Below are 19193 nucleotides of genomic sequence, written 5' to 3'. Positions count from 1 at the left end.
AATTGCCAGCAGAACTCACAGTGCTGAACATTACCATTGTCAGCTCCTTGAAATCTCTGACATATTCTACATAGCACGAATTGACTCCTCATCTACACTAACAGTCCTTTCACACAGGAAGGCAAGCTCTTGAACAGAAATTCAGAACACCTAAAGAAGATGGCAGCACAGTAACTTCACTGCACATAAAAAGCATGGGATGGATGAGTAGAGTCCACTCTCCATTGGGTAAACACCTCTACCAAGGATGGGAGCTGGTAAGGGAAAGTTAGTAGGTTTGTGGCTGCCTTCTTACCTTTTCCCATGTGAGGTACTGGAACAGGTTGCCCAGGGAGATTGCTGATGCCCCATCCCTGGAGGCTTTTAAGGCCAGTGCAACCTGGTCTAGTGGTAGGGTTCCCTCTCATGGCAGGGGGGTTGGAACTAGATGATCTTTAAAATCCCTTCCAATCTTAACCATTCTGAGATTCTATGTTCAGGACATAGGGTAGGACTGTGAGAAAACTCCAGCTAGTATGTGTACAAGCTGAGAGGGAATGAGCATAGTTAAAAGCTGCTTTTCTCTTGTTTAGATTTCTCATTTGCAGCAATCATCCAGCTATGCCCAAATATATGTCCCATGGGAGGCTGTCATGGCAATCCAAAAGCAGTGGCAATGAAAAAGAAATTACAAGAAAACAAAACCAACCAACCAACAACTCTGAACCAAAACAAAAGAACCTTCCAGTAATTTCTATTTGAATTAAATGTTCTCAGTTTTTACAGAATCCCTGACTTGTTCATCCAGACGTCAAAATCAAACTGAAACCATTCACAATTCTACCACCAAAAATGCCCACAACATGAGACAATAACACATCTCACCAAGAATAAGTTGCTTATAACAACTCTTTTTGAAAGCAGATAAATTATTTTGGAAATCTAGAACTCCTAATCACCCCCTTTGTCGCTTCCATAAATGCACAGCTGTGCCTTCATTAGGGGAAAAAGAAAGATGTGGGAAGCACTTTCACAGCTGAAGGCAGAAGCAAAGGCCTGTAGATGTATCCTTTAACAAGAATTGTATTTCATTCATATTACTTTTTACTTGGAAGATGATTGTAACCCGTGTTATCACAAGCCAGCAGCAATTCATACTTTCATTTACAGTCCATATATTGAAAAGAGCTTCCTGTGTCCCTTGGAGAACACTGACAGTGGTTTTATTAAGACCAAGAGACTGGCTTTCCTTATGCAAGGACTGGAGGGCTAAATACTTTAAAAGCACGATGCTGCCTCCTCGAGGTACGTCAGGGTGGACACAGATGTCTTGAGAGCTTAGTCCCAAACCAGCCCAGTTACTGGGCAGCTCTATGTGAATTTACATTAGATTCATTTTCTCCCTCCTGCTGTGTGCTGGGAACTCACATATGTATCATGTACATCCTTAGGTGTGTGTCATGTGTATTCTGTATATTCTCAGGTAGGCAACAAGGGTTCTTTCTGACTTTGGGGTGAATCAGAAAACCTGAGGCATTTTGCAAAAAGGGCTCCTCCCAGCTGTAGACATCAGGAGGGAATTTTTTTATTAGATTAGATTTATTTTATTAGATTAGGTTTATTTTTTTCGAATTTGCAAATTTCTGCATTTAACAGGCAATGTTTGTTAGCCCACACATGGCACAGATTTAACAGAGTAAGCACTGGAATGACTGATGTCTTTATAAGAGTTTCAAGATGAAAAGCTGACACACAATGGTGGACTTCCAAAAGTTTTCAAGTAGCAGAAAGCCAGATTGTTTGTGGGGATCAGGTAAGGGCACTTGTCTTTCATCTAGTTCTCCTTTGTAAACCCAGTCACATAAGTAGAAACCAGTGACCTTTTCAATAGGAGAGGAAGCAACCATGATCCTCATTTTACTCCATCTGAGCAGTAATCCACGTTGTGTCAACAAAAGGTATGTTGCTATTTAAACCATTTTTCCATTAGACTCAAGAGGGGGAAATTACAGTTTGAAGATCACTCTGGTTTATCCTTTTCTCTAATACCAGACATTATGACCAACGTGACATTTGGGTTGGGTTCGGGTTTTCTTCTCTCTTAAAAATCAAAACTTCCAGCTCCCATGTTAAGGGTAAATTAAGCCCAAGCTTCCTGGCACCATTCAGGTTTACCAGAAAGCAGAAGTATAGATCCCATACTGTGTCTACTTAAATTTGTGAATAATTCTCTGATTATTTTTTAGCATAAATTATGATTGTCAGTTCATGGTAGAAAGCAGAACAGTTACACTTCACACAAGTATTAATTACAATGTACCTTAAATGCCAGTATTCAAGATGTCAGAACAGTCTTATGTAACTGTGCACATTTTATGCAACAGTTTGCAGAACAGAACTTATTCCCATCCTGTTTTATCCTCCTGAGGCCACTGCACGCCATTAGTTTGAGAATTTAAAACTATATTTGTGGCTTTCCTGCAGAAATCAACTCATACACCTGAAAATTACCTGCACATAAATGCTTCATGCCACTCTTCTATCACTTCAGTGTCTTTCAATGAAGGAACACAGCTGAAATTTACTAAAAGACAACAAAATGTTTTGCTACTTCACAGCAGTGAAATATTCTCTTTTTAATCTGTAAGTCTATGTTACTTACTACAATAATGTCCTGCTCCTAGATGGAACTACCCTAAATATTTTAAAATAGAATATTTTAAAATAGAACATAAAACGTGACTTCACACTGATTTTATTTTTCTTTGATAATTTAGCTTGGCAAGTGAACCAAGATCTGAATGCTCATTAAATGAAGATGTTTGTTTTAAATAAATAAATTACAAGAGTCAATTACAAAGAATGCAGCTAAAGAAATTGTTCTTAAAATGATGATACAACCAGTCCAGGGCACAAGCTATTATTTTGAGATAGCTGCTGAAATTGTCTTAGAATAATATGGCAGCATGCCATAGCAGTACCTTATTATCATGTTTTAAATTAATAAACAGACTGAGATTGTTCCTTCAGAGCTTTACCCTAAAAACAGGGGAAAAAAAACCTGCATGGAATAGTTTCTGAAATGGCAGAGTGTGTTCCAGATTCCCAGAAAAAGGGGGAAGAACAGCTAACAGCTCCTGTCCTTCAGCAGAGAGCATTTTCTCTCTCATATATACCCTCTGACAAAAGTCACAGCTCCAATGTCCCTATTCCAAAAAGATCATCCAGGAGTGAGCAGGCTTTGGCTGGGACCCCATCACCTCTATAGCTGTGCCACGAGTGCACGTAACTGATACAAAGAGCTGTCCTTCCCATATGTAGCTGGACTCACTTCTGCTAAAATTCTGGGAGATGCACATCATTAAATGAGGGGAAAAGACAACTGAACAAGTGGCAGGTCCTACATCTGATGCATAATTTTGAAAAAGGCGATCAAATATGCAAGACCATTAGAAAATGAAAAGTACCTTAGACAGCAACAAATCGTGCTTGAATTGCCTGCTGGTAATTAAAAAGTGCATTTGTTTTAAAGATCATATAAGGTTCTTAATTAGTGAGGATTCTGACCTTCTGTAACAGGACGAGGAGATGTGTTCGGGGCTTAAATGACTTTAAATGAATCTTTTCTTTTAAAGCACAGACATCGTCTCTCTGACGGATCTGGCTCTGGGAACATGACATCAGCTCTTACAGAACCTCACACAAATGTGGAAACCAAGCTGCATCATGAAGGGGTCAGAAAAGTGTCACCGTGCATCACATAAACCTATTTTTGGAACCATAATCTGGTCTGCTGCTAACTCCTCATCTTTTGTAATCTCTGTGGTCACCATTTCCTTTGAGAAAATGGGAAGGCTGACAATGGTCCGTTGTTCCATTAATCCATCCCACATATAAAATATCTTCCAAAAAGCATTTTTAATACTTTGCTACATGTAAATGGATTTTAAGAGTAGACAAAAATTATTTTAGAGAGATGCTAAATGTAGTCTCAGAAAATTTGGTTTTATATAGGATGTTTTACCACACTATCCCACAGTTAAAAAGAGGTGCTTGGAGAGCAGCCAACAAAACCACAGCAGCCTTATTCAACAGTTGCATGTGAGAAAACATTATAGTTTTGCACAAAAGGGATCTTGATCACATCTCAAACTTTTGATATGGCTCATCTTTGTCCAGATATAACATTCTCCTAGAATTTCTTAAAAATGCTGAAACTGCATCTGAATACAAGTGATTTTTTTTTAAAAAGCACATTTTTTTTGGCTTGGATAGGCCCAATCCACAAGGCCACTTTTTGATTCTATGGTTTCACAAGTTTAAAATTGCAAAGGGCAAGAAGTGGGATGTGGTGAGAAATTAAAAGTCCTTGTCTAGAAGAAAAAGAGATCACTTATCTTCTTTGTAGCTACAAATTGTATTGTGTGAAAAGGCAGAACAGGGTGTATGCTGTATATACATGACCAGACAGGTGGATGTTGTGTAGAGGCCTGTGTATCCCAGGTGGGGCTACAACTCCCATGGCTGCCAGAATTTATTCACTTTGCTTAACAATACACAACTAAATGCTCAGATGGGAGCAAATGAGAGACCAGAATTGACTCTGCCATGAGAATTCAAATGAACACTCTTGGATCTTCAAGTATTTGCTGTAATAAATGTTTAACTTTATTCCACAGAGAAGGGCACCATGCGGAGCCGAAGCACCTCCCACGCAGAACATCTTGTCGTTTGCTCATTTGTTTATTCACCTTGGGAAGATAAGGAGCTGGGAAGTCAAATCCCCTCAGGCAGGGAATGAAAGAAGTTGAAATGAGTATCATTTAGCTTGGCTGAGGACTCCTGGGGCAGAAAACTGACAATTGCACTTCTGACAAATTATGTGATACTAGCCCCGGATTTTGCTCTCTTCTTTCTTCTTTTCCATCTTCAATTTGATACCATTTCTGTAAACTTAAGTCGACTTCATTAATAGCTTTAGGAGGATCAAATCCACGTTTTTCAGTAGGCATATCTTTCACTTACTTTTCTTCCTCACTTCAAACACCAGGTTGCCCAATTATTTTAAAACTCTTTCAATATGAGCAATGAGTGGGCAAATAATGTCAGCTGGAATAAAAGGCCATGGAAATTCAATAATTACATGTTTTATTGATGGACAAGTGCCTCATATGCATTTTTCCTCATTAGATATAATTTTACTATTAGTTATTTTAAGAAATATTAATTGAATTATTATGCTATAGGTCTAAATTTAAAAGTTCCTGTATATTCTAAAAAAGAAAACACTGCTCAAAAGGAAACAGAAAAAAGCATTACTCCTCCTAAATAAGATTTTGGGATGTCTAAGCTATCCCCCAACATCCCAAATGTTGGTGACAACAGCAGAAGATAAACCTTGTGTTGTCATTCTCCCCATGCTCAAGGTTACTGGTGTTTGTAAGCATTTGGTGTCAGGTCCTAGTTTCTCCTCACAAAAGCAGCTGTCTCTGATGCCTGTCTATTGAAAATGCATTTCAGATATACTCTGTGATACAAACTAATAGGCAGCAGCTACAGTCCCTGCTTCTGAGGTAGGTTTAAGAGTATCAGGGGATTTTTGCCATGTGAATATATATGGAACTCCTGATATAGAGATCATACCCAGAGTATTTATCTTCATGCAAGAACTTTAAAGTGTATTTGTACACAAAGCATCTTCTATTTCTTAACATAAGTCTAGTTCTTAAAGAGTTTTATTAGCTGTAACAGGGAAAAATAATCAGGTACCTATACACACTACTCTACAAAGAGATAGCAACAATAGCTGAGTAAAACTAAAAAGGGGATGCTCATAGTAAGGGTTTAAATGTTTGTTTTCTTTTCTCTGTAGAGGGCAGCCTCAAAACAGTAACAGCAGGCAACAACAGCAGCAGGCAACAATAAATACCATGTAAGCTAAATCCCTTGAAAGTAGAACAAAGCTTGCTCAAATCATGCCACCCCATCCCCTACAACACCAACTCTAGCTATTCTCATCAGGTTTCTGTAGCCCTGAGCATGAGTCAGTTAACTACCCTCACGACTAACTGGCTCCCTTAACTACCATAATCTTGTTTGAAATATGACATAATAACATGTCTACTACACTTTGTGCATTTTATTAGGCTACAGGATCACAGAAAAACTGAACTATTTCAGTTATAATATTTATTCCTCTCTCTCATAGGGAAGATTAAATATTAGTCCAAGGTACAACCATTCAAAACTGCATTTTCAATCTTTCCATCACCTTGAAGAAAGTAGATGTATTTAAAATGTGTGCCAAATAGGAAAGCTAATAAGTACTTGTACTCAGTGAGGCCATAACTGACCAACACTTGATCTTGTCAGTAAGGAACACTTTCCAACATTTTCCCTCAGGAACTTGAAATGGGAGATACCAGTTGGGAGCAGACAAGACACACATGGCTCCTTCAATGGACAAGACAAACTATGTCATGATCTGTTACCATATCCTGTTATCATACCTGGTCAAACATTTACATTCTAGACTTAACTTGCCATATAGACAATGCTGATACTTCAAGAATGGTGATCATTTGTGAATTCTGGCCTTTGGAAACAGATCATGGAAGTTGCGATGAAATCACATCATTCAAATATTTTCCACTGCTCTACCCTTCCCCAGCCACCTCTGCTGCAATAGGATTGTGTGATAGAAAGTTATTAAAGCACCAAGCCCATGATTTCTTTGTCTTCACAGCAAAAGAGACTAAATGACCTTGGCTAGTTTCAGTGAGCCACATTATGCTCTATTAAGGCAAAAAGGTGAGAAAGAGAGTAACACACAAGAAAACGGATTTTTGGATAGTGAAATGAGGAGACCCAGTAGAACCAAAAAAACAAAATAAAACACAAAATAAGCCTTTGCCCAGGCAAATGTAGTTAGTTACTAGGAGCTCTGTTGATTGCCTTACTTGGGTGCCTACACTTTTTTTGTCTTTTCTGTCTTATAACCACAAGTAAAAAGCTTGATGCAGAACGCAGAGCAATTGCAGAGGGAATAATTTTGAATGTTACCTGATGGTTTCAGCAGCCCCACTGGTACATCAAGAATTCAGTAACCTGATGTTACACTTTGTACATTACAGTCTTAAAAGGATGACTGACTTAAAACTTGTCAGAATAAACCAAATGAGTTCACAGAGATTTCTTTTGCATGTGTGCACTCCTTCCAGAAGGAGCTTCAAGAAACAATGGTGGGAACATTTATAATGCTAGACTAATTTAGGTTTGCTTTGTTACCTTGTTATACAAGCTCAGAAATTAAAATACAAAAAAAAAAAAAAAAGAAAAAAAAAAGAGAAGAAAATCAAAGTAAGACTAGGATCTAAATATAGATCCATAATTTCAGTCTTATAATTTTGCTTCAGTCTTGAAAGACCTAAAGTTTCCATAAAATTCTGAAATTTGTATTTTCCCCTCGGGTAAGTACTGCTTATAATTTCCCAGTGTTCCAGCTGTAGAAGTGCCAGAACAAAAACATGATTCAGTAATAGCAGAATTCATCTTCATCTTATGAGAACAATTCATTCAAAAAGCCTAAACAGAAAAATAATACTCTGATTATAGGCTGCTACAAACATAACAATTATTTGGCCAGATCTTCTGCATGTGTGTTCTGTAGTTTTTTAATACTAAATCATCCACAGTTTTCCCCTGTATATTTGGTTGACTAGAGATTATGGTTCATATCACAGTCAACAAAGATCCAAATAATCTGAAGATTTGGAAAGATTCTAAGAGATCTGCTATGTTCAGTCAAAATTTCAGTTTTAATTAAAAAGGAAAGTATCTCAAATAACCTCTGTGATCTCTTACAGATTTTGTTAATGTTAATTAACCTACTAAAATATGTTGGGTTACATCTAATTAACATACCAAACAAAAAATTGGTGTTATTTTCAGAAGATATTTAGTCTTTTGAAGGCAATGCAGATTTCCCTGTATGCCCAGGCTTGTCTTGGTGACAGTGCTAGAGAGGCAGACAGGGAGACATGCTGGCAATTACCTTGTGTGTAGGGACTCTCCAAACAGCAAGGGCCTTTAACGGATGTTGCAGTCCTGCTATCATGATTAATTTCAACATGAGATGGTATAAGCAACCTGAATAATTGGTATTTCAGATGGGAGAAGATACAGCCACATTTTTCATGCAACTCCACCTTCACTGGGAAGCTGCTGTGATTCAGAGACAGGAAGAGTAACATTCTGAGCTCCACTGGACCTTGGTCCAGCAACTCCTGTGTGTCACAGAGCCAGGACACTGGTTAGATACTAATCAGTAGGAGTAATCAGCTAATCAGTAGCAGCAAGTAGAATGAGAGGAAGCATCCTCAAGAAACTGCTCAATTCACTGCCCTTCAGGTTTTTAGCACAAGTAGAGTTCCAGAGAATCCCTACAGCACTCTTGCTTTCTCCTTCCCAAAGCCTTATCTTGCCTACCATCAGAGCAAAGTAACACAGAGCAAAATCCATGTTAAGGCTGGGACAGAAGACTATTTAATGAGATCCCAACGTAGTCCATGGTGAATGTGTCCGTTGGAGCAGTGTACATGTGGCCTATTAATGTTGTAATTACTTAGTCTCGTCAAGTAGGAGGGATACACTTGCTGCAGTATTCCCACTGCATAATACAACACAGTCCATAGAAATGCAACAGATACTGCAGGATAAGGCAAAATATACTTCAATTTTGAAGTCAGAGCATCAGTGTATAATTAGTGCTTTCACAGGGCTCTTACACAGGCCTCTTAATTCCAGGTCAGCTTTTCCTTCTCAGCAGTTGTTCCAAAAATCTTACATTTTATGATATGTTGGTATAAGCCAAAGATATGCAGAATATTTATGGTAGCATTTTTTTCAGTCTCCCTTTAGCATTTTCTGACTGAAATATCCCAAATTTCAGCATAGATATTCTTGTAGCTATTAATAATAACTTAGCCCTTAAGCTAGTAAAGTGACAAAGGACATTTTTATCTTCTATAAAAGTACTAGTTTTCTATAGCTCTAACTCAGCAACACACTGAAAACTAAGTTTGACATTTCACCTTCCATTTTTTTTGCCATGTATGTATATATAAAGTTCTGATTTATCAAACTCTACAGATCACCTCTGCAGCTCTATAAAAACCCTTTCTAAGATCCACAGTGGCTGTAATTCTCTAGAGATTATCTTACGGATACATCTAATCCTTCATCTACTCAAGGCCAGGTTACTCTCTCTAATCCATATCAGCTATTTGTCTAAGCTGATCCTAAAGCCTTCAGGGAAAAAAAATAAATAAACGAGGTCTTTTAACCTTCAAAACCCCACAAAATCAGAGGTTGAAACCACAGCCATATGACCCCTGCTTTAACTGACCATAGCTAGTCCCAGTCCCAGTTCTGTACCAGCAATGCCTTTGGCAACCTCCTGTGGGACAGGGACAATCCATGGGAAGGAAAGACCTCGAGCTAAACCGCCCAGCTGGCAATGATTCGGCAACTCCCCTGTGGCAGAAAACTTCTCAGCTTATTGCACAGTTGAGCTTTAGAAGTGGCTGAACATGCTACTGAAATAAAGACTTGGCTCTCCAAAGAAACCCGAAGAACTGTATTAAAGAAAGATTAATTGCCAAGAGCAGCTTCAGATCAGTCCTCTACCAGAACTACCCAAGCTTAAGCCTAGTTCTGGCATTGGTACATTTTATCTGAGCCTTATCAAGCCTCCAAATATCTGCTGGGCACCTTCTACCCCATTTAGCAAGACTGGATGGTGGTGAAATTACCTGGTGAATCTCAGAAAGCTGAAAAGCCCTAACCTCGGTCTATGCTTATAGGAGGGTTTAGTATATACTTTGATCCCTTGCCTATTCAGCCTCTCTAAAGCACTCCTTAATGAGTCAAGAAACAGGAAAGAATCCAAAATGACCCAAAGCAGATGTCTTATCATTAATAAATGCTGTGAGTTTCAGTGAACCATGCATCCCTTCTCCTCTGAAGGACATTGAAATACATAATGTGAAACAACCATACATAATAAAACATCTTTTATTTCACATTGCCATAACTCCTGAATTTATGCATTACATTCACCAGCAAAAATGCATATGTGCCTGAAATAAAAGATGATGAGGCAGGAATGTCATTGTATTTACTATTTCCTTGAAATTTCACATACATTACTGTTTCAAACTGCAGATATGATCATTTTTTCACTTGTCCAGGGAAAGGTGAAGGCCTGAGTATCTCTCTTTAAGATGGTAATATAATGAATTAACATAAGAACATTAAACTTAGAGAAAGAAATTCCAGTTACTGAATGCTTAAACAGCATTAGTTCTTAAGCATTATGAGAAGCTTTCAGCCCTGTGGAGTTGTGACCTGTACACCAAAATGGTTTTTGCCATGGTCACACATCCTGTACTTCATACCATAAATTATTTTCCTGGTGCAGAGACTTATTTACCACTGTAACTTATTTACCACCTGCACCATCAGTGACCCTAGCAACAGATTATTTTAACACAGCCAGCAGTGACCAGCTGAGTTATTTGCAATTAAATATTGAAAACTGCTATTACCTTCTTAATCAATCAAAAATTTTGTATGAACATTGTTAATTAAAGAGTGACACACTTAGAATGGCATTTTGCTTACTAATATGAAGAAAAGGCTAACTACTTGGTTAGGGTTTTGAAGCAACTTTGCAGCTTTTGACTCAATGGTTGCCCAGGCATTGTTCTGATATATAAATATATACAGAAAGAATTATTACAACAATACTGCATTCAGACCAAATACCTAACACAAAGGAATGTATCATAAAGACACATTAGTGGCAGTTGTGAGTATCAAGTTAGTTTCTATATTCTTCTACTTTGCTGATAGAAATGTGTCAATAATTTCAAGAACTGCCTCTACTAAGCAAGTCAAAATACATAATTGATATAAAAATAAATAGCAATGAGTTCTTAACAAATTCCTAGATGAGATACTGGGAGACAACTTTGAATTCTTTAGAAAATGTGATATAAATAACATCATTACCTGTGTGTTCTACCTGGCTTAGACAAAATGTTTGTTTAGTATGTTTTCCTAAATTCTATGGTAATTTTTCAGAGCAGACATTCATTTCAGCATTGGGAAGTTTTCATATTCATACATGACCATAAACAAAGGAGTGGGAATTAACATGAACTTTACAAGGTCTATCTGAGCATAAATGTGGCATGAATAAAGATGAATATTTTATGTGCTATCATGTTCAAAGTACAGACTACATATACAAAATGCTACATATGAAAGCAAAATACATTTAACTTACACTAACATAGGATTTTTTCCTGATTCCATTAATCTCCTAATTTAAAGAGTTGAAATACAATAAGAATATAAGAGAGTTATAATACAGTAATTATTCAGCACTGAACCTCTTTCATCCTCAGCCACTTACTCCAGAGTAATTTATTGAAGCATATTAATTATTGAGGAACAGACATTTAAAGAGTTCTCAACAGATCAATACTTTTCTCTGAAAAACACTCATCTGCATCTTCAGAAAGCTTCAGTATGGGCCAAACCCTGCTTTGGTCAGTTTAACTTTGGGGGTTTCTGGATGCAGAGAACAGTGCTAATATCTATATGCTGACACAAATTTTGATTTTGTAAAATGCTCATTGAACAAGGACTATACAAAAGTAGAGCCTTCAAGAAAATAAATTATCCCTATCACTGTGAATAAAAATTGTCGTATATTTTATGACAGCCTGTACCCTCACTTGGTTATATAAAAATAGCTGTCTGTAGTTTTGTGAAGTCAGCAGTACTACATTGATTAATTCCAGCTGGCTTTTCTTATTATTATTCTTTTAATTTTTATTTTAACTTATCTTTGGTGCAGGCATAGATTTTACTATGACACTTCTGGAGATCTGTCCACATGAACTCTAAAATTTTAATTTAACTTTCTGAACTATACCACTAATTGTACCTTTTACCTTATATTGTCACATTGGATTGCAGTAGAAGTCCCAGGAGCTGTCCCTGAGTGGCTGGCTTTCAGCATGAGATCTGCTGAGGCTCACCAGAAATCATTTGCCTAGCAGTGAAGTCTACTCATTGTGCATAACTGACACGTTAATGACTCATGGTATCCAAGACTTGGGCTTAATATAGCAGCCTTGTAACTATCTCCAAGTAAGTCTTCTAAGTAGCAGAGCTATCAAAAAAAGTTGACCTCCACCAATTTCTCCTGAAGATTTCTCATTGCCAGGATTTGGTAACTACACTCTAACAGTAGATTACTGCAATGAAATCCCCCCAGAAGCACATCCTTAAAGGAAAGTAACTCTCATAGCAAATCTGATGTGTTTTTCAGCGCTTGTCTTTTTTTGTTTAAACAAAAGTTATAAGGAAAAACACACTCTGGCTGCCCAACCTTTGCTCTCTAAGGAAGGACTTCCTCATCCTTCTTTTTGGCATAAACATTTCCATGACACAAGGTTAGTAACCATTCAAGTCTGAAAACCTGCACGTGTTTTTTACTTACATTTGCTTCACACAACAAAGTATTTCGACAATGAACTTCAAACATACGTTAAAACATGCCTCTATGAATCCACTCTTGTTTTAGATGCATATGTATTCCCAAGAAGAAAGTTGTGGTTCTCTTTGAACCAGAAAGAAAACATAGCAAAAGACTTAGCAAATGTACTTACCCCGGCAATGTACTCCTTCATCATACCCGTCAGAACAGTCATAAACACCATTGCAGAGCTGGGACAAGTGAATGCATTTGTTTGTACCAATGCAGCTGACATAATTCAGGGTGCACTTGGCATCTGCTTCCTCGGGACCTAAAATACACAGAAAATTACTTGTACATCTTTTTCTTTTTTTTTTTTTTAATCTGCAAAGAAAGTTCTATACTGCATTTCCATTTCAAACCTAAGGGCAACACTCCATGCACTCGTCTGTTTTGCAGATCTTCAGTGCATCAACATTGCTGTATTTAGGAGAATTGAAATAATCAAGAAATAATTAGTGCAATTAAAAGGAAATCAATGAGTCAGAGAGTATTATTCCCCAAAATACAGGTGTTTTACAGATGCTAAAATTAAGCTGTGCAAACATTAGAAGTATCATAAGATTTTCAATTGCCTCGTGAATATCATATCCTATTATATCAAGTCACAGGTATTTACATTCACTGTTATGCTAGATAGAAAATTGTAGATACTTATGAAATTACATATAAATGTTACATATTTATGGCTGCATTAGATCAGAGAAACTTTTTCCAGCCCAGGAGTTTGCCTCTGAAACTGTTCAGTATAGTATGGTAGGCAGAGGATAAGGATGCTGTGATTGCTCCCTTTGGGATACCAACTGGGTTGCAATCCCTCTTTCTCCTCTTATCTCTAAAGTGTTAAGTACAGGGATTTAGGATGAAGTTCAGGGATTTTTGAGGATCTCTTGTCTATCTCTTGGAGAGGGCTCTGACTGATAAAGAAACCCACAAACAAAATTTAACTTGATAAAGACTCTTGAGATGTCTAATTCACTGAAAAAAACCCAACACAGTCTGAAGGATTTAGTTCATTTACAGGATAAATTATAATTTGCACACACTGTGTGATTAGCCACTGAGTGTGTAGAGACTGAGTGGAAATTTTTTCAGGAAACTTAAAGCTCTTTCATTGCTTCTGCTGGAGCCTTGGGTCTGTGCTTGGGTCTGACAGCTTGTAACAGTTCTTAAGGGAAACATACCCTGGGACACACTGTGCTCAAGTGCAATATGCTTTCAACTTCTTCGAAGCACTAACTCCAAGATGAAGGATAGAAATCATAGGCAGCAGCTGAAAGCTCCATATAAGTGGGAAAATCTCAGCTTTGGCAGAACTGGTCTCTTGAAGTCAGCAGGAGAAAGTAAAGGAGAGCTCTGGGGGGAATTTATGATTCCTGTAACCAACCCAGACAGCTCTTAGTATGGCCCATTAAATAAAAACTCTAAGTTACAAAACTTGTCCCAATTAGAAAACTTAAATGAAAAATTCTCAGCGCTGTGCCACATGTCAAGAAGCTGTCTACCATTTAGAGGGGGCAAAACAAATCGCAGTTTTTAGTGTTTTACAATGTGTTTGCCTGGACTCTTTCACTCAGTTCCATCAGCCCAGGGCAGGTGCTGCTCTGCCCCAAGCAGAGAAGGGGCCCCTAAAGTGCAGTCCCTGCACAGGAAGGCACCACGATGTACAGCAAAGACATAAATTACAGGGTCCTGCACCCCTCCTCTGACCTTCTCAGCCTCATGCCTCCTACCCACAGATTGATGACAAATCCATCCTTGACAGAACCTCAGTGCGCTGTACCGAGGGGCAAAGGAGCAGTGTAGATGGGGATGAATGGACTCTGAAATATGCTCCAAGAAGTATTACTCACAATGTTTGGTTTGCCAAAAAAAAAAAAAAAAAAAAAAATTGTGCACCACTTGTGAAAACAGAAAGCTGAGGATTAGAAGTGATTAACTCATTCATGTAATTAAGACAAACTCATAAATACCGTTGCCTTACTAGCAGGATGCTATGGAAGGCAACTTGACTTACAAATGAAGATAAACTTCAGTCTAAAAAAGCCCTGTTTTACAGAAGTCTTCTGCCTTATTTTGTATGAGCCTTGTGTCTGCAAAATTACTCTAAAGGGTAACAGGTCTCAACCATTCAACAATGTAAGTGGAACAAGGCAGCATGTCCCATGGCCTTCCTGCCCACAATTCCTGCCACCTATATTGAACTGAAAAACTAAACAAAGCTGCACTGTGAAACGTCTTTAAAGCAGCACACGCTTTTCCCACTGAATCCTACCCAGCTGCTGCACTTTCTGAAATGTCTGATGCAAATAAAGATGAGTGGCTTTTTATCTTGTTTACTCCTCCTTCCTCTCCCTTGAACTGACAGCCACTTCTGGCAGCGTTATCAAGGGAACTTTGGGAAAAGGAATTTAGAAGTGTTCTTCTTCAAAATAATCTCAGTGTATTTTTACATCAGTGGAAGAATACTAAGAATATAAAAGATGGATGGTGTCTTTTCTTCCCTTCAAAAGACACAATAATTCCTAGCCTTGCCAGTTGGTGGAAAAATAGTCAAAACTACTGGCTGCAATTATGGTAATACACTATCTCAATGCTTCAGACACTCATATTGGGACACTGCTTGGAGAGCGAGGAGGATGGCAGCAGCACTGCTCCTGCTGTGCAGCTCAAGAGACTTTGGCTAAGGAAACAGAGTATCAAACTGTCTCCTTGGTACTACCATATCTTAACAGATGGCTAAGAGACATGGAAGAAAAAGCTGAGCTGCAAAAAGACAAGCCAGGGGCTGGGGGAGATCCACCCATGGTTGTCAGTCAGGGTCAAACCAGAGTGTGGCCAGGGCAGCCTGAGCCTGGGACATCAGGCATCTCAACGGGGATAAGTCACAATGTTGGCCCGTGGGTGGAGTCAAGATCAGGCCTGATGAGGGTACCAAGGTTAGGCACAGCCCTGGGATGGCCAGGCAGGACCAAGGGGACAGCTCACTGCTTCTTTTCCAAGTCCTCCTGGGCAGGCTGAAGACAGAAGGATGGGGATTGAGTCCTTATTTATTTGCCTACTGCACTGACCAGGACAGCCATTTCAGATGTGGTCACACTGACCAGGCTCACTTCACTTTCCCAACATGGGAGAAAGCATGGAAGAAAACTGCACCATATTTTGGTGATACCTGTGCAGGGTACAGTGAATCTAGCTGACGTTCCTTCAGTGAAAGTGCCAGTGCTCCAGTGGGGGTAGAGAAGAGGTAAGAGAGTCCTTGTGATGTCCTCCAGCAGGAGACAACGGAATTGCTCAAACACAACCTCTGGTTTCCCGCAAAAGAAGCATTGTGAGAAAGCACTAAAGGACACAGTCAGAATTACCAGAGACATTTTAACTACACACTTGTGACACAGAATCTCTTGAATATGTACTTAACCTTCCTTTGTGTCCTATGTTTACTAAGAAGTTTAAAAGTGTAAGTAAAAGTATGAATAAAAGATATTTGCAAAGATTGCAAAGACAGCCAGGCAAAAGGAGATGTGCTGGGGTGTCCAGCACAAATTCAAGATACACAGAAAGGTATTAAATGGCAGTAAAACACACCCACTCACTCCTTGTATTTAGAGACGCTCATATTTGAAAAACTGTTAGCAAAAAACACATCAAAGCCAACACTTTTGTGTTAATTTTTTCACCTTTGCCTTTCTCAGTTCAGCTTTCACACAGAAAAACATCGCAGGGAAGCAGACTTTTAAGTCAGAGACTAGGCAGCCAAATGTGGTGCATCCCTTTCACATCACTGTAACCAAACTACTGGAAGACCAGCAATTTTCCAGCAGCTATAATCCCAGGTTGTCCTCAGCCACAAGAAACAATTATATCAAACCTTCAAAATTACCATTTGTGTTGTATGTTAGTGGCTTCCAGATCCATCCTCCTCTCCTAAACGTTTTTAATGGATTGAACCTTCTCCACCGTGACCAGTATTCCTGAACAAAACCTTATTCTGCTTGTTCAATGGCCTGTGAGTTCAACTCACATGCGTAGGTGGGAACCCTAGAAAATGTATTTTGTACCTCTCCAGGTACAAAAGCACCAACATGCAGTGGATAGAATCTGACCAAAAGACAAAATTGATAATTTTGATAAAAATAACAGAGTTTTTAAAAAATGTCTTCTACTATTCTGACTGCAGCACACATACCTCTACTGAAGTTTTTGCATAGCAACTACCTAGGTCTTCTCTGTGGTATTACTGAAGTTGATTAATGAATGTAATTAAGCCAGAACAGCACAAAGTTTAAGAAAGAATAATCCACACAACTTTCAGGATCTCTCTGGATAACGTAGGGCTTAAATGAAAATACCCCACTAAGGTACAACGTAGTATTTGACTTGTAAAATGGACATGGAAGATGGTGAAACCTGTTTCTCCCTGTTAGCTTTTTTCTGTAGCATTGGTGGTCTCCCCACACCTGCTGGTGACTCAAGAGTGTGGTACAGGATATTGAAGATTGCAGAATTGATTAAAAGAGTCAATATTTATTCTTTAAGATGGCTCTTGGCAATGAGAAACAGTCTGCCACTGCAGTCAAATTAACAAAATATCAGATATCATTTGAAAAGTGTGAGAAGTCACCCTGACAGGTAGCTTTTTAGAGTTATTTTTTGTCCAGCTCATCATCAATAACCTGGGATTTTAAAAGGGCTTATCTTTTATACAACTTGAAGTCACAGCATCTGAAAGCAATCTGCCAAGACAAGATATACTGTATCTTAAAGAGATTTCAGGCTTAGAGTTAAATAGTGGTCATTAGAAGAGGTTGCTTTTGTGGGAAAATTAGAGATTAATGAGGAAGAGAGACTATACCTGCATGATTAGTTTTTTTTTTTTTTGTTAAATGTTTGAAAAATTCCAAGGGGTTGAATGACACAGATTAATTTATCTAGTTCCAGGTTAATGTGTAAAGTGTAAACTAAAACCACATTCCATCCCATGATACCATAATTGCTTTAAAAAGTAATTTTAACATCAGGACTTTGAAAACACTGGGATGAATTTGTGGAAATTACTTTAAATATTTCTCCTTTGGCATCTTCTATATATGCAAATATTTTGAATTTAATACAAATGTATGTATCAACTGAAGAGGAAAGCAGACAAAGTATTTTACTGTTTGCAGCAGAACAATAGCAGCAATCTCTGACCTCATAGACACAGCATATTGTCTCCAAAATAGTATTTCACAAGAAAGAATAAAATCAGAGGAAGCTTATGAGGGAACTGGGGGTGGTTAGCCTGGAGAAAAGGAGACTCAGGGGAGACCTTATTGCTCTCTGCGACTACCTGACAGGATGCTGTAGCGAGGTGGGGGTCGGTCTCTTCTCCCAAATTACAAGTCGTAGAACAAGAAGAAATTGCCTCAAGTTGTGCCAGGGGAGGTTTAGATTGGATATACGGAACAATTTCTTTACCAAAAGGGTTGTCAGGCACCAGAACAGGCTGCCCAGGGATGTGGTGGAGTCACCGTCCTTAGAGGGATTTAAAAGCCGAGCTGATGTGGTGTTTGACACACATGGTTTAGTGTTGGCCTTGGCAGCGCTGGGTTAACAGCTGAACTTGATGATCTTAAAGGTCTTTTCCAACCAAAATTATTCTCTGATTCTATGATATAAAATTTAGTCAGTCAAAAACTCATAATTAAAAAAAAATCCCACCAAACCACATTGAAATTCACTTCTGAAGGATGGTTCCCAATTTTGTGGGTTACCATAGGCAAAACTGTTTAAAAGGTAATCTATCTGCAAAGCTTTATAAGCCTCACAGTGGCACACAAAACTCCAGTTTCTGTAATCCTGTGATACACTTTCAGCACTGGCACTGGCGTTATATAAAAATGAACTCCCAGGTGCAAAACACAACATGTGGTTATTTGGCTTATGCCTCTTTGCATGTTTTGCTAAGCACTAGAGGAAACTCCATTTAAGATTATACAACACCTTTACTTGTTTCAATACTTCTTTTTGTTTAAAAACATGAGCCTTGTTTGCATACTGCCATTATAACGACTCTGTCAGGAGCTCTACTTGAGCTTGCTCTCTAGCAAACACGTTCCCCTTGGCTATCTTTTTCCTGATCACTGCTTTCAGTGTGTCAGACACTTGCTCATCTTCATCACACACATGTAAATAATTAACGGAGCCACAGGGCCCATTTTCTCAACTGCAACATAGTTGATAGCCACTGGAGAGAAGTAAAAAAAGCTATGCTGAAGGTTGCACTAAGGCTGACAAGGAGGAAAAAAGAGGTAGAAGGAATCTTTCTAAAACAGCTCAGCTTTGGAACATTATTCAAAAATCCCTCTAGGCATCCATGGGCTGGGATGGGGCTGGAGTGAAAATACAGCTCTTTGGGCAAGCAGCTCAAGAGCAACAACCACCAGAATTGGGACCTGAACTAAAAGTAGCTTTTGCCTGATAATTCTATATGCTAAAGCTGTACAAGCCATGCAGCTGATCAGATCAATAATACTAAAATCAGCTCTTAATAGCAGAATCCTTCTCAAATCTTAAATGAAGTTGCATCCAAAAATAAGCTCAAATAGAAAATTCACCTGGT

General features: G+C 38.5%; 1 protein-coding gene across 1 annotated transcript in view; it reads right to left on the bottom strand.

Moving 5' to 3' along the window:
* The window catches only part of LRP1B (LDL receptor related protein 1B), a 398334-nt gene extending 385578 nt beyond the window's left edge, over positions 1–12756 (bottom strand). The window contains exon 1 of the mRNA XM_051623744.1: positions 12723–12756. The gene's annotated coding sequence lies outside the window, so the exon portion shown is untranslated. The remainder of the gene's footprint in view (positions 1–12722) is intronic.
* Positions 12757–19193: the final 6437 nt, after the last annotated feature.

Source organism: Apus apus, chromosome 6 (genome assembly GCF_020740795.1).
Source record: "Apus apus isolate bApuApu2 chromosome 6, bApuApu2.pri.cur, whole genome shotgun sequence".
In the NCBI taxonomy this organism is placed as follows: Eukaryota; Metazoa; Chordata; class Aves; order Apodiformes; family Apodidae; genus Apus; species Apus apus.
Note: the sequence above shows the minus strand (reverse complement) of the source record. Positions and strands in the feature narration are given on the sequence as shown.